The following is a 20,092-nucleotide window of genomic DNA, read 5'->3' as shown; positions in this document are numbered from 1 at the left end:
CCCGGAATACCATTTCCCGGAACGTACTTTTTCTCGGCAATTTGTTATACTATTGAAATCTGAAGTACTTTGAGAACATTTGCATTTAGAACTATGTTGCTACTCAAATATTTGTTTGGTTCCCTTGTCTTTGCTCGCTGATCATGTTAGGGAATTTAAAAAAACTAATTCTCATGTATATGTAATTTTATTTGAAATCATTATCAATCAATCGAAGGTCCAGAAAATAGCTTATGCTAAAAGAAGGCGATATCAAAGTCGTAATTTAGTTTAAAATTAATAGCATTTCAAAAATATATTACGAAAATTTTAAAGAAGGCATATGTATTTATTGTATTGAAATCAATAAAATTCTAAAATTATTTCCATTGATTTACTATTGTTCCAAAGAAGGCTAATTCACATAGAAATTTTTAATACGAAGTGAAATTTAAAATAACTGGAGGCGTTTTCAATGCACTGTTACTGTAAACAAATATTAGTGCGAATAAAAATCAATAAAAGTCCAAGCGTATTTTCAGAGAAACTTCATATAGATAAAAATAACATTCTACATAAAAATCCAAAGAAGATTGCATATTTTTAAGAAGGCAGCATCTCAGACAGATACATTCACAATCTATAAAATTTCAAAGGTTCCAAAAATATTTATAACTGAATTTTAGGAAATATTTATATTTTTTCGTTACCTTTTACCTAATCTTCATAAAAATCAATCAACGTATTCAGGGCATTTTTAGAGTACTAATTGGTTATTATAAAAATGTTGCCAACGTTGTGGAAAACACTGCCTTTTCAATTTCAAAGATGGCTGCAATTCAAGACGTTCTAAATTGATCGTTACGAATTTAAACCATTATAAAGTACGGTATAAGCATATTTTTCTTTGCGTAATAAGGAGATGAATCAAGATCCCAAAATGGGATCCATAATACGACTTATGCAGCACCAAAAAATATTAATTTTAAGTAATTTGTTCAGCATTTTCCCGCCAGCACGTTTTTTTTAATCCGAGCCCGAAATCTATCTCCTGTAATGTCTGACCTAGTGTCAAAAACTAAAGTTTTTTTTCGATTCCTTAGAACGATAGAAAGTGACTTACGTAGGATTTTTTTCGCTATTTTAATTTTACGCGAAACGCTGAAAATATCATTAAAATCAACAATCAACTTCATTGCATTCGTTTCTCTTAGTCTTAAATTTACCGAAAATAGCCAAGAAAATCGATTCAGACATAATTTATCAACTAAAATCCTTCGTACGTTGTTGGAGAAATTAATTTAGAATATTCTGTGAATATTTCAAAGCTCGTGGTTTGACGTGGATTTAAAAAAAACGCGTTTGAAGTTTTTAGTCCGCTTGGAGTTTACCTAAAAACGATAGGACAGAATTGATAATATATACAATTAGGTATTCTGTTCGCCTTCCATTTTCTGTTATATCATTTTATTTCAATAACAAAATTTTCAAATCTTAAAAATTCTACAGTGGTGTATTATGCTTTTCACCGAAGATTACCACGCGACGGAATCGATTCATAATAGTAAAAGAATTGAAAATATACCATTTTAACTAAATCCGCAAAATTTGGAACAAATATCAGGCAAAATATAGGGCCTGTTAGTCAGGATGTAGACGGTCATGAATTTATTCACCCCTTCACTACCAGCGGTGGGAAAATTGGAAAGTATTTGTTACTATTGTGGTACCAATTTAATTCATTGATATCCCATCCATTGGGGTGCTTTTTATTCCCCACACGATTTTTTTTAAATCCTTCCAAGTTTCTTCTTGGTTCAAAACCAAAAGCCGTCCGTAAGTTGTTCACATTAATTATTTTAATTAATCATTAGATTAATTAAAATAATTTTTCCTAACATCGCGGAATCGAAAAGATTAAATCTTTAAAATGACAGTTTTCCAAGCTTATCGCTATCTTGTTTTTTACCGCAATAACCACTCGATCAAAAAAAAAAAATTAAAAATATCTTCAAACAACTTTTCATGTTCTAAAGTAGGTAAAATCTCCTAGAACACAATTACCTGCATAGCAGTTCTTCTAAAAATAAGTTTGGTCGGTGAGATACGAGTTTTTTTTTTATTTTCCGGGAAATGGTATTCCGCGAAAAGATTTTTCCGGGAAATGATACATTCCGGGAAATAGTTTTCCGGGAAATGGTACATTCCGGGGAACGATATTCCGGGATATGGTACATTCCGGGAAATAGTTTTCCGGGAAATGGAATTCCGGGGAATGGTATTCCGGGAAATGACGCACAACCGATGCAATCGATTGAGATCATCTATGGGATCTAATACACGAATATGTGTTTCTAGCTAAACCGACATATTTGATCAAATCGACTATGGATCGAGTGATGTGTTACGTCCGAGTATCGGGGACACTATCAAGTTCTTTTGAAACTCAGAAAGGACTACGGCAAAGTTGTGGAGCCTCTTATCTAATGTTTAATATCTTCTTGAAAAAATGCGGCAATAAATTGTAATAAATATGTACACGAGAGCAGGAGGCTCGAAGAAAGAAACATTACACCTTATGCTCATATGCTCGGTTCTAAACCAGGAGGCGTGTCAATCATTATTTCAACACTCCAATAACCAGACCTCGAAAGCGAAATTTCCAACTCGTTACATCTTAGCAGTTTAGAAAATATTTCAAACTACTATTTTTTGGCTATCTAGACTACTGTATTACTACTACTGCATTTAGATGCGACCAAAGTTGAATTTTCTGCGGCTAAAAAGTCGGTGCAAGTACTACAAAACACTGAAAATTACAATTATGTGGAAGAATTTGAATCTATCGTGAATAATCATGAATGATATAACCTTAAATTATTTGTATGTGAGCGAAACATTTCTAGAAGATCGTTGATAGTTTCCCATGTAAGGAACAAAAAAAATCTTCACAATACAATACAGAAAATTTATCTTCACTGGATTTATTATGAAATTAGTATGTATATGAGTGAGACATTTCTAGACTATTGCTGATAGTTTTATCTCAATGAGCTCCATATATAGTTCAGAAAATTTTCTTATTTTCAATTCAGATTTGTTATTTGTCCGAGTCTCATATACCAATCGACTGTGTGTGTTTTTTTGTTTTTGTTTTTAGAGGATAGCAAAAAACTTCCAAAAAAGCCATGAAACTGCAATAAAAAAAATGTACAAAACTCTAACGTCTCAGGGAACTGGTTTGTCTAGCAACCCGAATCGCCAAAAACCACTACTCTTGCCCAAAACCTGAGTCCTCCCCGGCACTACCTTACGTAATTACTTCGGGGAGGGGGTTTTTATGAGCATAACACCCACTCTAATTCCACTACTTAGCAGTTAGTTCCTTCAGCACTACTCCTCGACGGTGATGTGTTCTTCACCATCAACACAGACTGGCAATTTCAGCATGGTAGTCAGAAAGTTAGCAGTGGGTCGAAACTTTATGCTCTTCCCCTACGAAGACAATCTGGGCGGCAAACTTCAGAGTGTCTAATTTACCTAACCCTTCCCTTGTGCCACTCTGCACCGAAACTTTCTTCTCGTACCATTCAGCGCCACTTACTCGTTCAGCTCCGAACTTGTTCGCAAACTACTCGGTCCAGTTGGATCTGGCCTACTCCGAAGGAGAATTCCTAGGCGAGATTCTCCCGATACCGAGCGGTAGATTTCTCCCGATGATGATGTTCGTTTCCGTGAGCCAATTAGCTCCCCGCTTTGTTCCGATCTACTCGATGTAGCCCCGGCGATGGACCTAACCTACTCTACAGACCAGCCAGTAGGTGCTAAAGTCCATCCAGCGATTCCGGGTGGAGCGCAGCTTCCGGTTCACTGGCGCCCCAATGATCCATTGCTAGCTATTCGACGCGGTCTGATCCCCGGCTGTGCATCTGCCCTACTCACGAGCTATCCGGTAGGGTGTTAAGGTCGGTCCGGCGATTCCGGTTAAGTCTGACGTCCGTATCACTGGCACCCAGATGACTAGAACCCGGTTCTACATTGCGTACTACTCAACTGGTCCCCGGCGGGGGACCTAATCTACACCAACGGAGAGTTCCCCGGCGGAATATCTCTCGAATCCCAATTTGTGGTTTCACGGCGACTTTCTAGTCAAGGTCGCTACTTTGTTGGTCCATTCGACACTTCCTCTGCATCTCGGAGAGTATACTCGTAACCACTCTGCGGACAGCGTCCCAGGTATGCTCGTCGTGGCTCATCTCTTCGACGATACTGTCAACTATCACACCCTACGAAAACTTCTTCGAACCTAGACCACGTGTTCCGGTGTCTCTGCACGTTTACACACTCCAGGCAAAGGAGTGACGAAGCATGTCCAAACCGGTGCAAGTACTTCCGGAAGCATACGTGCCCGTACAAAATCTGCATCAAATGTAAGTTCACATCTCCATGCTTCCTATGCACCCAAGCTGTCACATTTGGGATTAGTCCTCAGCCATACTGATGCATTTTCGGGATCATGCCGGCGTTACTACCTCCGACGATATTGATCTGTAACCACTCGCGACTCGTACGGGCATCAGCCGGCATGTCCTGTACAGCTTTTCACGGCTCCGTTTGGTTTGCAGCGCAGCACCCCAGGGAACCCCATATCGAAGTATCGATGACGAAACGGTAGATAGCAGACGTCCTGTGCTGCTTTCGGACAACCGAAGTTTGGCATGATTCTCGCTATTGCTTTTGTTGCCCTCGCCGAATTTTCGCAAGCGTAGTCGACGTGGTTGTTGAAACTCAACCGGTCGACGGTTATCACACCAAATTGCCACAGTGCACAGTGGTCCCAAAAAGCAAAACCTATTTTAATCCACCTAGCGGTGCAATTGTGCCTTTCTCAATCATGAATCACGAGAATGTGTGCGTTGTTTATATTCATTAAAAACTTTTAAATGCATGTATTACATTTTATTATTATACAACACATGCCAACTATATACAGTAAAATAAATCATTATTCGAGTTTTAAAATTTTGAAAAAGAAAAAAACAGCCACGGTAATATTGAACTGAAAAAAGGTGCGAAATCGGCAAAGTCCCAAAAAGTCGATTTTAATAAAAAAAAAAATTTTTCGAGATAACATAAAATCTCGACGTTTCATGCATTTTAAAGATGTTTGGCATCAAAAATACGAATTCGATTTCTGAAATTTCATGAGGTCCCCCCTTTGAAAAAAAAAATTGAGTTCCGGCTTATATGGGAATTTCATATGTGACCGGACGATTTAGTCTATATTTCCGGACCCATATAAGCGATCCATACGAAATTTTATTGACATCTATGGGGATATTATAGCTATCATTTGGGACTAAGTTTGTGAAAATCGGCCCAACCATTTTCGGGAAACTGATGTGAGTTCGTAAATTTTGAAAGATGGCCGCTTTTCCCAGGCACATCCGGAACCATCTATGGTGGTCAATGTAGTCAACGAAAGTTTGGTTGGCCGTCGGTGACCTAGAACAGCAAATTTAAGTTGTTTGAGAGACATTTTAGCGAAATTTTTACCTTTTTTGCTTTCATCGGAGTATCGGTTTGAATCACAATTTGCTATGTGATCGCACGCCACAACCTGTAACTCCGGAACCGGAAGTCGGATCGGGATGAAATTAAATAGCCATTTACGGGGACGCAATACCTTTCATTTGAGGTCAAGTTTAGTCGAATCGGTCTAGCCACCTCCGAGAAACCGATGTGACTGTTATTCTGAATTTAGATACTTCCGCCGGGGCTTCCGGAACCGATGATGGTGGCCAATGTGGCCAAATAGACTTTAAATGGATGTTAGTGACCTAATACTACAAATCGAAGCAGTTGTGGTCATATTTTGGAAAAATTTTCACCTTTATACATTCATTGCAGAATTTATTAAAATCGACATTTTCTGCGTGTTCGTACTCATCACCCTGTAATTCCGGAACCGGAAGTCGGATCCATTAGAAATTCAATAGCAGCCTATGGGAACGTTGCACCTTTCATTTGAGACTAAGTTTGTCAAAATCGGTTCAGCCATCTCTGAGAAAAGTGAGTGAGATTGTGTTCGCGTACACTCACACACACATACGCACATACACACACACATACATACACACACAGACATTTGCCGAACTCGACGAACTGAATCGAATGGTATATGTCACTCGGCCCTCCGGGCCTCCGTTAAAAGTCGGTTTTCAGAGCAATTGCAATACCTTTCTATTGAGAAAGGCAAAAAAATTTCGTGATAACATAAAATCTCGACGTTTCGACGTCGTTTTCGTGCTCAAAATTAATAGCGTCTAAACCGTTGACTTTAGAGATATAGTTTGTTCGGAGAAGTTGTTGTTCTTATGATTGCGCATTCACAGGAGTATACCGTTCAGTGATTAATTCACCTATAAGTGATATACGAAATTTATTTTCCGAACTAATTAAGACACAGACTTTGTGTCTTCGGCAAAGTTGTAGCAAATGTTACTGCAAAAGAAATTGCTGAAGACACCATATATCTATCTTAGTAGTTTATGAGTTATGGAACATATTATATGGAAGATCCCTTAAAATTAGTTTTTTCATGATAATTTTTTTAGACATTCTCGTATCTACTTGGAATCTTCCACAAAGTTATTTGCGGCATCGAAACAGATATTTTTGGTGAACATAGCCACTTCCTATCTGTTGAATTTAAAATAATATTCCAAATTTTATGATTTTTTGGGGGTAACTTCCGCCTTAAATAATTCGTTAAGGAGCAAACAACATTCTAACATACTGAAAGTACTAGCTTTTTACTTTCATATAGTGGCCCGATTGTTAGTCGACGCGATTCTACCCGAGTGTTATGTTCAATACAATATGCCATCGCAGTGGTATAAAATGAAATATTCAAGCGCACTGCGATAAGTAGCTTCATCTTTTCATGATAAATTGCATAAACATGTTCATAGATGTCCAAAAAAGGAAAAGGGAACTTTGACCACAATCAAGATCAAAGTACGAAACGAAGAATATATTGCGTTCGAGAAGTGTGTCACGTGAAATTTAAACAATCAGTGGATACTGGTAAGCTTGAACAAACGATGGAAATCCCACCAGAAGGTTTATTAATGTCTGTCGTGACATTTATAATGATGCTTGATTAACGTCACCTGTTCACAATGTGGATCCTGTCGTGAATGAAGCTCGGGGATGGCTAAAAAAAGTATAAAATGATTTTTAGGAAAGGCCAAAGCTCTTCTAGCGGAAGAAGAAAGCTTTGAAGATGACGGAGAAAACGATTATTAAAAATAGATTTATTTATCTATTTTATAATGAAAATATTGATATTATTAAACACATCAAAAACTACACTTTGATTTTTGAAAGGCAAACTATATGCATTGCATGTTATAGGCGAACGTGTTCCATGCAATTTACCATAAAACATGAAGCTGTTTGTCGCAGTGCGCTTGAATATTTCATTTTATACCACTGCGATGGCATATTGTATTGAACATAACACTCGGGGAGAATCGCGTCGACTAACAATCGGGCCACTATATGAAAGTAAAAAGCTAGTACTTTCAGTATGTTATGATGTTGTTTGCTCCTTTTTGCTCCTTAACGAATTATTTAAGGTGGAAGTTACCCCAAAAAAATCGTAAAATTTGGAATATCTTTTTAGATTCAACAGATAGGAAGTGACTATGTTCGGCAAAAATATGTGTTTCGATACCGCAAATAACTTTGTGGAAGATTCTAAGTAGATACGAGAATGTCTAAAAAAGTTATCATGAAAAAACTAATTTTAAGAGGTCTTCCATATAATATGTTCCATAACTCGGTAACTACTAAAGATAGATATATAGTGTCTTCAGCAATTTCTTTTATAGTAACATTAGCTACAACTTTGTCGAAGACACAAAGTCTCTATATTAATTAGTTCGGAAAATAAATTTCGTATATCACTTATAGGTGAATTAATCACTGAACGGTATACTCCTGTGGATGCACAATCATAAGAACAACAACTTCTCCGAACAAACTATATCTCTAAAGTCAACGGTTTAGACGCTATTAATTTTGAGCACGAAAACGACGTTTTAAAACACTGTGCGATGGCGTTTTCATGGGTTGAACCCATTCCAAATACTATCAAAACACCATACAGTGGGGGTGAATTTGAACCATGATCATGGGGGCATTATGAGCTTTTCGTTTGCTCGGGAAGTTATAAGTCCAGCGAATAACCTTTCAAATGAAACCAGTTCGACCCTAATCGGAATCTTAACTAAAAAGATATATTCATTTGAATAACATAGGTTTGAATACATTTTTTTACAGAATTGATCATCTATTTCACCTTTGAAGTTCTGTAAAAAATCTATCTTTCGTCTTTGTTACGATGCCAGAATGCAGCCAATTTAGCAGTTCATTTGTGAACGGAACCTTGACGACAATATCGAAGGCAATCGAGGAATGTGATAATCACAACAGAAAGCCGAATAATCGTTCAAGGGAGATAACGGAGTGAAGGTGTCAGATGACGAAGCAGTTTTCCTAAAATTATATATCGTCAGATTTCTAAAACATTAAATTAAAATATACCCTATTTCGCTAAAAGTAAAGTTTAGGATAAATATGTCTAAGTTTATAAATATTCTAAATTAATATTATCCTAAAATAGTAAGTAGCAACAAGATTAATTTGATCCTATATATACTAAACATGCGTGAATTTATAACTTAGGCTAAACTAAACTAAGCTAAACTAAACGGATAAACGCTTAGAGTGAGCAGAAAGGATTTGTCACTAAAGATCCATTTGGAGAGGTAAATTACCATCGAACAGCCGAGAAATCATTACAATTTGTATTATTACAGTAGGTACCAGTTGAGGTTAGGTTGAGCTCTACTAAGAGGGACGTATGAGATCGATTCTCATCTTATCTAAAGCCATATCACTATAATTTGTAAGTAGAACTTACTGTTGAACTTGTACATCTATACCAAAATAAATAAAATTTCAGCTACAGCTGATCATCACACTACAACAGTATTTACGATCTGCTACGAGAAACAGTGGGCCACACGTTACTTGAAGTAACAGTCTTCAAGACCTAATATTTTGAGAAAACTTCATTAAACCTCTTTACAAACAAAGAAAATGTTAAATCATGAAAAATCCAATTTTAGAGGTTTTGTCCGGTTGGCGACACTGCGCGTCGTCTGCAAGTTGCCCTTGCGTGCATGAATTGACAATCGTCAATGTCATTTACTTAAAAATTGTTGAACAAGGAACTTAGACATGCATGTGCTTTTCAGACAACAGGTTTAGCAAAAAGTTATTTAAAATCGGTGAAAGACCATTCTGATGCAGCTTCTCAGAAAGAAACTGAGTCAAAAGCCCCCTTAATATCCAAGAAGACTGAAGTCATCGCAAGGCAATCGGTCGTCCTTTTAGGCAGGGGGGGGGGGGGAGGGGCAAAAAGCCTTAAAAAGTACCCTCGATCATACACTTCATCAAACTGGAGAGAATCCAGTATCGTTGCTTGCGCATTGCCTTGAGTCTCGTAGTGCTGGAGGGCGTTCTCCCGCTGGAATACCGATTTTGGGAACTCTCATATCGATTGAACGGCTGTGATGAAAGTTATGGGCAGATTCCCCATTCAAGAAGTGGTAGAACGCTCATATGAGGGCTTCGTGATCGCCAAAATCAACGGCGTCTTCGTGTGTAGCTATTACGCTCCTCCAAGGTGGACGGTAAAGCAGTTCACCCTAATGCTGGAGCAGTTAACCGAGTAGTTGATCGGTCGGAAGCCGATAGTCAATGGTGGTTACTTCAACGCCTGGGGCTTGGAGAGTAACCTGAGAGACTTAAAAAATCAGATTGCCCCAAAGAGCTGTGACGAGAAGTAGACGCTTATCCCTGGGGGGACGCGTACCTAGTCGTGATGGCGAAAATGAAGGGTTTGAGGACGCCAGCCCAAATGTGCCCGAGTAAGCTGAATATAGTTATCGAGGGTCTTTTCCCGAAGCATGATGCAACTATCTGGCCACCAACACCATTCGGCAAAGAAGAAGGAGCACACATGAACGATCGGTAAGTAACGATGAGCTCGACAAAGCATCGAAGTGTCTGAAATCAAAGAAAGACCCCGGTCAGGATAGAACACCAAACGTGGCGCTGAAAGCTGCGATCCTGGCATATCCGGACGTGTTCAGGATGGTGCTGCAGAAGTGTTTAAATAAAGGTTCCCCGAAATTTGGAAGGTATAGAAGCTGGTACTGCAGCCACCGGACGATCCGGCCTCTTATGTCTACTGGATACACTCGGAAAATTCCTGGAAAGAATCATCCTTAACAGGTTGATGAAATGCACGGAGGGAGAGCGCGGACTAACTAAGAGGCAGCTTGGATTGCGCAAGAAGCGTCAACAGTGGATGCAATTCTAACAATGTTTAAGAGTGCTGAGAAGGCATCTAAACAGAAGTGAAGAAGATATCGATACTGGGCTGTGATCATGATAGATGTTAAGATTTCATTTAACAGCGCCAAGTGGACAGCCATTGCTGCAGCGCTGCACAGAATGAGGGTTCCCAACTATCTATACCAGATCCTGAAGAGCTACTTCTAGAGCAGAGTGCTGCTGTGCGAGACGAGCGAAGGGCAGAAGCCAATGCTAGTCACAGCGTGCGTTCCTCAAGGCTCCATTCTTGGTCCAACTCTTTGGAACGGGATATTCAATGGGGTCATAACTCTGCGGCTGCCCAGGAAAGTGAAAATCGTGCACACAAAAAAATAATGAAATTTAAACTACATGTAAATCAATACGAATGTAAACATGCAAAGATTGAATCAAAACTTTGATTGACAATTACGTTAAAATCAATGCACTCAATTAGAGCATCAAAAAGCATACAATTTTACATTTTCGTTCGTGTAATATTACATGTCATTCATTTTACAGCAATAAGCGTGTACATTGAAGTGCATTGGTTTTTCCGTTTGAAGAAACTGTAATTTTCAATCCACGTGTAGAATTATAATAAAATTCGTTGAAGAAAGCACGACAAGTGGATTTGTAGTGGAACTTTATTTTACATTTATATTCATGCTCCAAATATGTGCATGAAAATAAACTTAAAATTACAAAATATTTTTTCTGCGTGGGTTTCGCGGACGACATGTAACTAATGGTGCTTGGTGAGACACTTGAAGAAGTAGAGTTTTCGGTGACGGAGACAATAGACTCGATCGAGAGCTAGATGAACGGAGTCAAGCTGCAAATAACTCACCACAAGTTGTTGGTCAGCAACGTCAAAGCGATTCAGCGGATTCAGATCGACGTTGGAGGGCACAATTTTGAGTGATAACCGACGACCGGTTGAGTTTCAACAACCACGTCGACTACGCTTGCGAAAATTCGGCGAGGGCAACAAAAGCAATAGCGAGAATCATGCCAAACTTCGGCTGTCCGAAAGCAGCACAGGACGTCTGCTATCTACCGTTTCGTCATCGATACTTCGATATGGGGTTCCCTGGGGTGCTGCGCTGCAAACCAAACGGAGCCGTGAAAAGCTGTACAGGACATGCCGGCTGATGCCCGTACGAGTCGCGAGTGGTTACAGATCAATATCGTCGGAGGTAGTAACGCCGGCATGATCCCGAAAATGCATCAGTATGGCTAAGGACTAATCCCAAATGTGACAGCTTGGGTGCATAGAAGCATGGAACTTACATTTGATGCAGATTTTGTACGGGCACGTATGCTTCCGGAAGTACTTGCACCGGTTTGGACATGCTTCATCACTCCTTTGCCTGGAGTGTGTAAACGTGCAGAGACACCGGAACACGTGGTCTAGGTTCGAAGAAGTTTTCGTAGGGTGTGATAGTTGACAGTATCGTCGAAGAGATGAGCCACGACGAGCATACCTGGGACGCTGTCCGCAGAGTGGTTACGAGTATACTCTCCGAGATGCAGAGGAAGTGTCAAATGGACCAACAAAGTAGCGACCTTGACTAGAAAGTCGCCGTGAAACCACAAATTGGGATTCGAGAGATATTCCGCCGGGGAACTCTCCGTTGGTGTAGATTAGGTCCCCCGCCGGGGACCAGTTGAGTAGTACGCAATGTAGAACCGGGTTCTAGTCATCTGGGTGCCAGTGATACGGACGTCAGACTTAACCGGAATCGCCGGACCGACCTTAACACCCTACCGGATAGCTCGTGAGTAGGGCAGATGCACAGCCGGGGATCAGACCGCGTCGAATAGCTAGCAATGGATCATTGGGGCGCCAGTGAACCGGAAGCTGCGCTCCACCCGGAATCGCTGGATGGACTTTAGCACCTACTGGCTGGTCTGTAGAGTAGGTTAGGTCCATCGCCGGGGCTACATCGAGTAGATCGGAACAAAGCGGGGAGCTAATTGGCTCACGGAAACGAACATCATCATCGGGAGAAATCTACCGCTCGGTATCGGGAGAATCTCGCCTAGGAATTCTCCTTCGGAGTAGGCCAGATCCAACTGGACCGAGTAGTTTGCGAACAAGTTCGGAGCTGAACGAGTAAGTGGCGCTGAATGGTACGAGAAGAAAGTTTCGGTGCAGAGTGGCACAAGGGAAGGGTTAGGTAAATTAGACACTCTGAATTTTGCCGCCCAGATTGTCTTCGTAGGGGAAGAGCATAAAGTTTCGACCCACTGCTAACTTTCTGACTACCATGCAGAAATTGCCAGTCTGTGTTGATGGTGAAGAACACATCACCGTCGAGGAGTAGTGCTGAAGGAACTAACTGCTAAGTAGTGGAATTAGAGTGGGTGTTATGCTCATAAAAACCCCCTCCCCGAAGTAATTACGTAAGGTAGTGCCGGGGAGGACTCAGGTTTTGGGCAAGAGTAGTGGTTTTTGGCGATTCGGGTTACTAGACAAACCAGTTCCCTGAGACGTTAGAGTTTTGTATATTTTTTTATTGCAGTTTCATGGCTTTTTTGGAAGTTTTTTGCTATCCTCTAAAAACAAAAACAAAAAAACACACACAGTCGATTGGTATATGAGACTCGGACAAATAACAAATCTGAATTGAAAATAAGAAAATTTTCTGAACTATATATGGAGCTCATTGAGTTAAAACTATCAGCAATAGTCTAGAAATGTCTCACTCATATACATACTAATTTCATAATAAATCCAGTGAAGATAAATTTTCTGTATTGTATTGTGAAGATTTTTTTTGTTCCTTACATGGGAAACTATCAACGATCTTCTAGAAATGTTTCGCTCACATACAAATAATTTAAGGTTATATCATTCATGATTATTCACGATAGATTCAAATTCTTCCACATAATTGTAATTTTCAGTGTTTTGTAGTACTTGCACCGACTTTTTAGCCGCAGAAAATTCAACTTTGGTCGCATCTAAATGCAGTAGTAGTAATACAGTAGTCTAGATAGCCAAAAAATAGAAGTTTGAAATATTTTCTAAACTGCTAAGATGTAACGAGTTGGAAATTTCGCTTTCGAGGTCTGGTTATTGGAGTGTTGAAATAATGATTGACACGCCTCCTGGTTTAGAACCGAGCATATGAGCATAAGGTGTAATGTTTCTTTCTTCGAGCCTCTTGCTCTCGTGTACATATTTATTACAATTTATTGCCGCATTTTTTCAAGAAGATATTAAACATTAGATAAGAGGCTCCACAACTTTGCCGTAGTCCTTTCTGAGTTTCAAAAGAACTTGATAGTGTCCCCGATACTCGGACGTAACACATCACTCGATCCATAGTCGATTTGATCAAATATGTCGGTTTAGCTAGAAACACATATTCGTGTATTAGATCCCATAGATGATCTCAATCGATTGCATCGGTTGTGCGTCATTTCCCGGAATACCATTCCCCGGAATTCCATTTCCCGGAAAACTATTTCCCGGAATGTACCATATCCCGGAATATCGTTCCCCGGAATGTACCATTTCCCGGAAAACTATTTCCCGGAATGTATCATTTCCCGGAAAAACCTTTTCGCGGAATACCATTTCCCGGAAAATAAAAAAAAAACTCGTATCTCACCGACCAAACTTATTTTTAGAAGAACTGCTATGCAGGTAATTGTGTTCTAGGAGATTTTACCTACTTTAGAACATGAAAAGTTGTTTGAAGATATTTTTAAATTTTTTTTTTGATCGAGTGGTTATTGCGGTAAAAAACAAGATAGCGATAAGCTTGGAAAACTGTTATTTTAAAGATTTAATCTTTTCGATTCCGCGATGTTAGGAAAAATTATTTTAATTAATCTAATGATTAATTAAAATAATTAATGTGAACAACTTACGGACGGCTTTTGGTTTTGAACCAAGAAGAAACTTGGAAGGATTTAAAAAAAATCGTGTGGGGAATAAAAAGCACCCCAATGGATGGGATATCAATGAATTAAATTGGTACCACAATAGTAACAAATACTTTCCAATTTTCCCACCGCTGGTAGTGAAGGGGTGAATAAATTCATGACCGTCTACATCCTGACTAACAGGCCCTATATTTTGCCTGATATTTGTTCCAAATTTTGCGGATTTAGTTAAAATGGTATATTTTCAATTCTTTTACTATTATGAATCGATTCCGTCGCGTGGTAATCTTCGGTGAAAAGCATAATACACCGCTGTAGAATTTTTAAGATTTGAAAATTTTATTATTGAAATAAAATGATATAACAGAAAATGGAAGGCGAACAGAATACCTAATTGTATATATTATCTATTCTGTCCTATCGTTTTTAGGTAAACTCCAAGCGGACTAAAAACTTCAAACGCGTTTTTTTTAAATCCACGTCAAACCACGAGCTTTGAAATATTCACAGAATATTCTAAATTAATTTCTCCAACAACGTACGAAGGATTTTAGTTGATAAATTATGTCTGAATCGATTTTCTTGGCTATTTTCGGTAAATTTAAGACTAAGAGAAACGAATGCAATGAAGTTGATTGTTGATTTTAATGATATTTTCAGCGTTTCGCGTAAAATTAAAATAGCGAAAAAAATCCTACGTAAGTCACTTTCTATCGTTCTAAGGAATCGAAAAAAAACTTTAGTTTTTGACACTAGGTCAGACATTACAGGAGATAGATTTCGGGCTCGGATTAAAAAAAAACGTGCTGGCGGGAAAATGCTGAACAAATTACTTAAAATTAATATTTTTTGGTGCTGCATAAGTCGTATCATGGATCCCATTTTGGGATCTTGATTCATCTCCTTATTACGCAAAGAAAAATATGCTTATACCGTACTTTATAATGGTTTAAATTCGTAACGATCAATTTAGAACGTCTTGAATTGCAGCCATCTTTGAAATTGAAAAGGCAGTGTTTTCCACAACGTTGGCAACATTTTTATAATAACCAATTAGTACTCTAAAAATGCCCTGAATACGTTGATTGATTTTTATGAAGATTAGGTAAAAGGTAACGAAAAAATATAAATATTTCCTAAAATTCAGTTATAAATATTTTTGGAACCTTTGAAATTTTATAGATTGTGAATGTATCTGTCTGAGATGCTGAATTCTTAAAAAATATGCAATCTTCTTTGGATTTTTATTTAGAATGTTATTTTTATCTATATGAAGTTTCTCTGAAAATACGCTTGGACTTTTATTGATTTTTATTCGCACTAATATTTGTTTACAGTAACAGTGCATTGAAAACGCCTCCAGTTATTTTAAATTTCACTTCGTATTAAAAATTTCTATGTGAATTAGCCTTCTTTGGAACAATAGTAAATCAATGGAAATAATTTTAGAATTTTATTGATTTCAATACAATAAATACATATGCCTTCTTTAAAATTTTCGTAATATATTTTTGAAATGCTATTAATTTTAAACTAAATTACGACTTTGATATCGCCTTCTTTTAGCATAAGCTATTTTCTGGACCTTCGATTGATTGATAATGATTTCAAATAAAATTACATATACATGAGAATTAGTTTTTTTAAATTCCCTAACATGATCAGCGAGCAAAGACAAGGGAACCAAACAAATATTTGAGTAGCAACATAGTTCTAAATGCAAATGTTCTCAAAGTACTTCAGATTTCAATAGTATAACAAATTGCCGAGAAAAAGTACGTTCCGGGAAATGGTATTCCGGGAATTGGTACATTCCGGAAAATAGTATTCCGGGAAATGGTACATTCCGGGAAACGATATTCCGGGAAATGGGACATTCCGGGGAATGGTTTTCTGGGAAATGGCATTCCGGAAAATGGTTTTCCGGGAAATGGAATTCTGGGAAGCGACATACAATCAATGGTATCATATGCGGCTTTGAAATCTATAAACAGGTGGCACGTTGTAATTACAACATTTTTGAAAGACTAGTCGAATCGAGAATATTTCGTTTGTTGTGATGCATTCCCCAGTAAAACCTGCTCTGTATTTCCCATTTTTCTCTATGGGCGGCGGTGAACACTTTGTAGGCGGTTTTCAGCAATGTGATTAACCGGTACTTGCAACAATCCATACTTTATACGAAGAGTATACTGAACGAATTTCTATTCGAAATGTTCAAGCCAGCAACAATAACGAATTCATCACCCAACAAGACAAATAAGCTGTAGGGAAACATATATCTGCAAAAACAAACACGGATGTTTAAAAACTACAACCATTTTCAAAATCTCTCTCGATTTGGCAAAAGCTTTTACTAGATCGAACAAACGACTAATGCTACATATGCATACAATGCTGAAAAATGCTTTCTAAAATGTCATTTTGTGTAAATGTTTGGGAGAAAAATTCTTCATTCAAACAAAAATTCGACGAAAGGTTACAGGATCGGCTGCGGCGCTTTCTCGAATTTTTAAAACTTTTACGTAAAAGATATCAACAATCCCTCTCGTGTAAAGTTGCGCAAGGAATTAAGCTATTTTTTGGTATAACTAAAATTTTAAAATTTTGATGATTGCTCACGGCTAGCATTTTCTAGTTCGAACCAAAATATCTCAGATATTTTATTCAAAAGTACTCCATATTATTGCATAGGATTGTAGCTTTCTTTGCGTAGAATTTTTCTTTCCCTTACATTACATAGCTACGATGCTTCGTTTTTGAGTTATTCATATTTTAGTAAAGGTGATGAAATACCCATATTTGCAGCCGCATTTTTACCAAATGCCGTATGTCCATTCTAACTTCAGTGAAAATAAATACAAAGCGAACGCGCATGCATGATGTCGGTTTTGTGCCAGACCGGACTAAGCGATATTACATTGATACAGAGAAAAACGTGTACAAAGATTGAATCTTTGCATTCTTTACGGTATTATTCGCAATGGATTCATTTCATAATTCATGCTAATGATATTTTTCAAATCTGGTGCAAATGAAAGGTAGCTGAAGAAGAAATTCTTGATTCAATCCTATCATCATCTCATCTTTTGAGATTTTGCTGCTTAGTCCTGTCTGACTTTACACCGATTATATAGCAGAATGGTGAAACAGGTAAAAAAACACAAAGGACGGTTAGCCGCATGCTACCGCATGGTTGTTTATGGAGAGCCACGTGTTTCCCCTGTGATGATTTCTATAGTCTGACTGTTGATTTTAATATTTCATTCTTTCCGATGTGTTATTATAGTTACTAAACTGCTTGGGCGTTCAATAATAAGGAATGCCGTTGAGGTGGAGCTTCCATACTGCATTGTCAGTAGCTTTTCGCAAGTTCTTGAGAGGTGAAAATTTGGTTACCCACCCACTAATGAAGAATAAATAGAGGATAAACTGCTTGCCGGGGAAATAAACGTACAATTCAAATGTTTATATTTATCAGGCTTATGATGTCAACTTGTGAGAATTATAGGTACATAAATTTAGTGATTCTCCATTATGTGTTCATCCAAGACTGCCTCCTGCTGAAATATGCTTTCTAAAATGTGATTCTGTAAATGTTTGGGAGAAGAATTCTACACTCTATGTTTGAATGAAGAATTTTTCTCCCAAACATTTACACAAAATGACATTTTAGAAAGCATTTTTCAGCATTGTATGCATATGTAGCATTAGTCGTTTGTTCGATCTAGTAAAAGCTTTTGCCAAATCGAGAGAGATTTTGAAAATGGTTGTAGTTTTTAAACATCCGTGTTTGTTTTTGCAGATATATGTTTCCCTACAGCTTATTTGTCTTGTTGGGTGATGAATTCGTTATTGTTGCTGGCTTGAACATTTCGAATAGAAATTCGTTCAGTATACTCTTCGTATAAAGTATGGATTGTTGCAAGTACCGGTTAATCACATTGCTGAAAACCGCCTACAAAGTGTTCACCGCCGCCCATAGAGAAAAATGGGAAATACAGAGCAGGTTTTACTGGGGAATGCATCACAATAAACGAAATATTCTCGATTCGACTAGTCTTTCAAAAATGTTGTAATTACAACGTGCCACCTGTTTATAGATTTCAAAGCCGCATATGATACCATTGATTGTATGTCGCTTCCCAGAATTCCATTTCCCGGAAAACCATTTTCCGGAATGCCATTTCCCAGAAAACCATTCCCCGGAATGTCCCATTTCCCGGAATATCGTTTCCCGGAATGTACCATTTCCCGGAATACTATTTTCCGGAATGTACCAATTCCCGGAATACCATTTCCCGGAACGTACTTTTTCTCGGCAATTTGTTATACTATTGAAATCTGAAGTACTTTGAGAACATTTGCATTTAGAACTATGTTGCTACTCAAATATTTGTTTGGTTCCCTTGTCTTTGCTCGCTGATCATGTTAGGGAATTTAAAAAAACTAATTCTCATGTATATGTAATTTTATTTGAAATCATTATCAATCAATCGAAGGTCCAGAAAATAGCTTATGCTAAAAGAAGGCGATATCAAAGTCGTAATTTAGTTTAAAATTAATAGCATTTCAAAAATATATTACGAAAATTTTAAAGAAGGCATATGTATTTATTGTATTGAAATCAATAAAATTCTAAAATTATTTCCATTGATTTACTATTGTTCCAAAGAAGGCTAATTCACATAGAAATTTTTAATACGAAGTGAAATTTAAAATAACTGGAGGCGTTTTCAATGCACTGTTACTGTAAACAAATATTAGTGCGAATAAAAATCAATAAAAGTCCAAGCGTATTTTCAGAGAAACTTCATATAGATAAAAATAACATTCTAAATAAAAATCCAAAGAAGATTGCATATTTTTTAAGAATTCAGCATCTCAGACAGATACATTCACAATCTATAAAATTTCAAAGGTTCCAAAAATATTTATAACTGAATTTTAGGAAATATTTATATTTTTTCGTTACCTTTTACCTAATCTTCATAAAAATCAATCAACGTATTCAGGGCATTTTTAGAGTACTAATTGGTTATTATAAAAATGTTGCCAACGTTGTGGAAAACACTGCCTTTTCAATTTCAAAGATGGCTGCAATTCAAGACGTTCTAAATTGATCGTTACGAATTTAAACCATTATAAAGTACGGTATAAGCATATTTTTCTTTGCGTAATAAGGAGATGAATCAAGATCCCAAAATGGGATCCATAATACGACTTATGCAGCACCAAAAAATATTAATTTTAAGTAATTTGTTCAGCATTTTCCCGCCAGCACGTTTTTTTTAATCCGAGCCCGAAATCTATCTCCTGTAATGTCTGACCTAGTGTCAAAAACTAAAGTTTTTTTTCGATTCCTTAGAACGATAGAAAGTGACTTACGTAGGATTTTTTTCGCTATTTTAATTTTACGCGAAACGCTGAAAATATCATTAAAATCAACAATCAACTTCATTGCATTCGTTTCTCTTAGTCTTAAATTTACCGAAAATAGCCAAGAAAATCGATTCAGACATAATTTATCAACTAAAATCCTTCGTACGTTGTTGGAGAAATTAATTTAGAATATTCTGTGAATATTTCAAAGCTCGTGGTTTGACGTGGATTTAAAAAAAACGCGTTTGAAGTTTTTAGTCCGCTTGGAGTTTACCTAAAAACGATAGGACAGAATAGATAATATATACAATTAGGTATTCTGTTCGCCTTCCATTTTCTGTTATATCATTTTATTTCAATAATAAAATTTTCAAATCTT

General features: G+C 37.5%; 1 protein-coding gene across 10 annotated transcripts in view; it reads left to right on the top strand.

Moving 5' to 3' along the window:
- The window catches only part of LOC131687112 (protein unc-79 homolog), a 1,793,695-nt gene that overhangs the window by 1,125,934 nt on the left and 647,669 nt on the right, over window positions 1-20,092 (top strand). The gene's annotated exons all lie outside the window — the stretch shown is intronic.

The sequence above is a fragment of the Topomyia yanbarensis genome, chromosome 3 (genome assembly GCF_030247195.1).
Source record: "Topomyia yanbarensis strain Yona2022 chromosome 3, ASM3024719v1, whole genome shotgun sequence".
Taxonomy (NCBI): Eukaryota; Metazoa; Arthropoda; class Insecta; order Diptera; family Culicidae; genus Topomyia; species Topomyia yanbarensis.
Note: the sequence above shows the minus strand (reverse complement) of the source record. Positions and strands in the feature narration are given on the sequence as shown.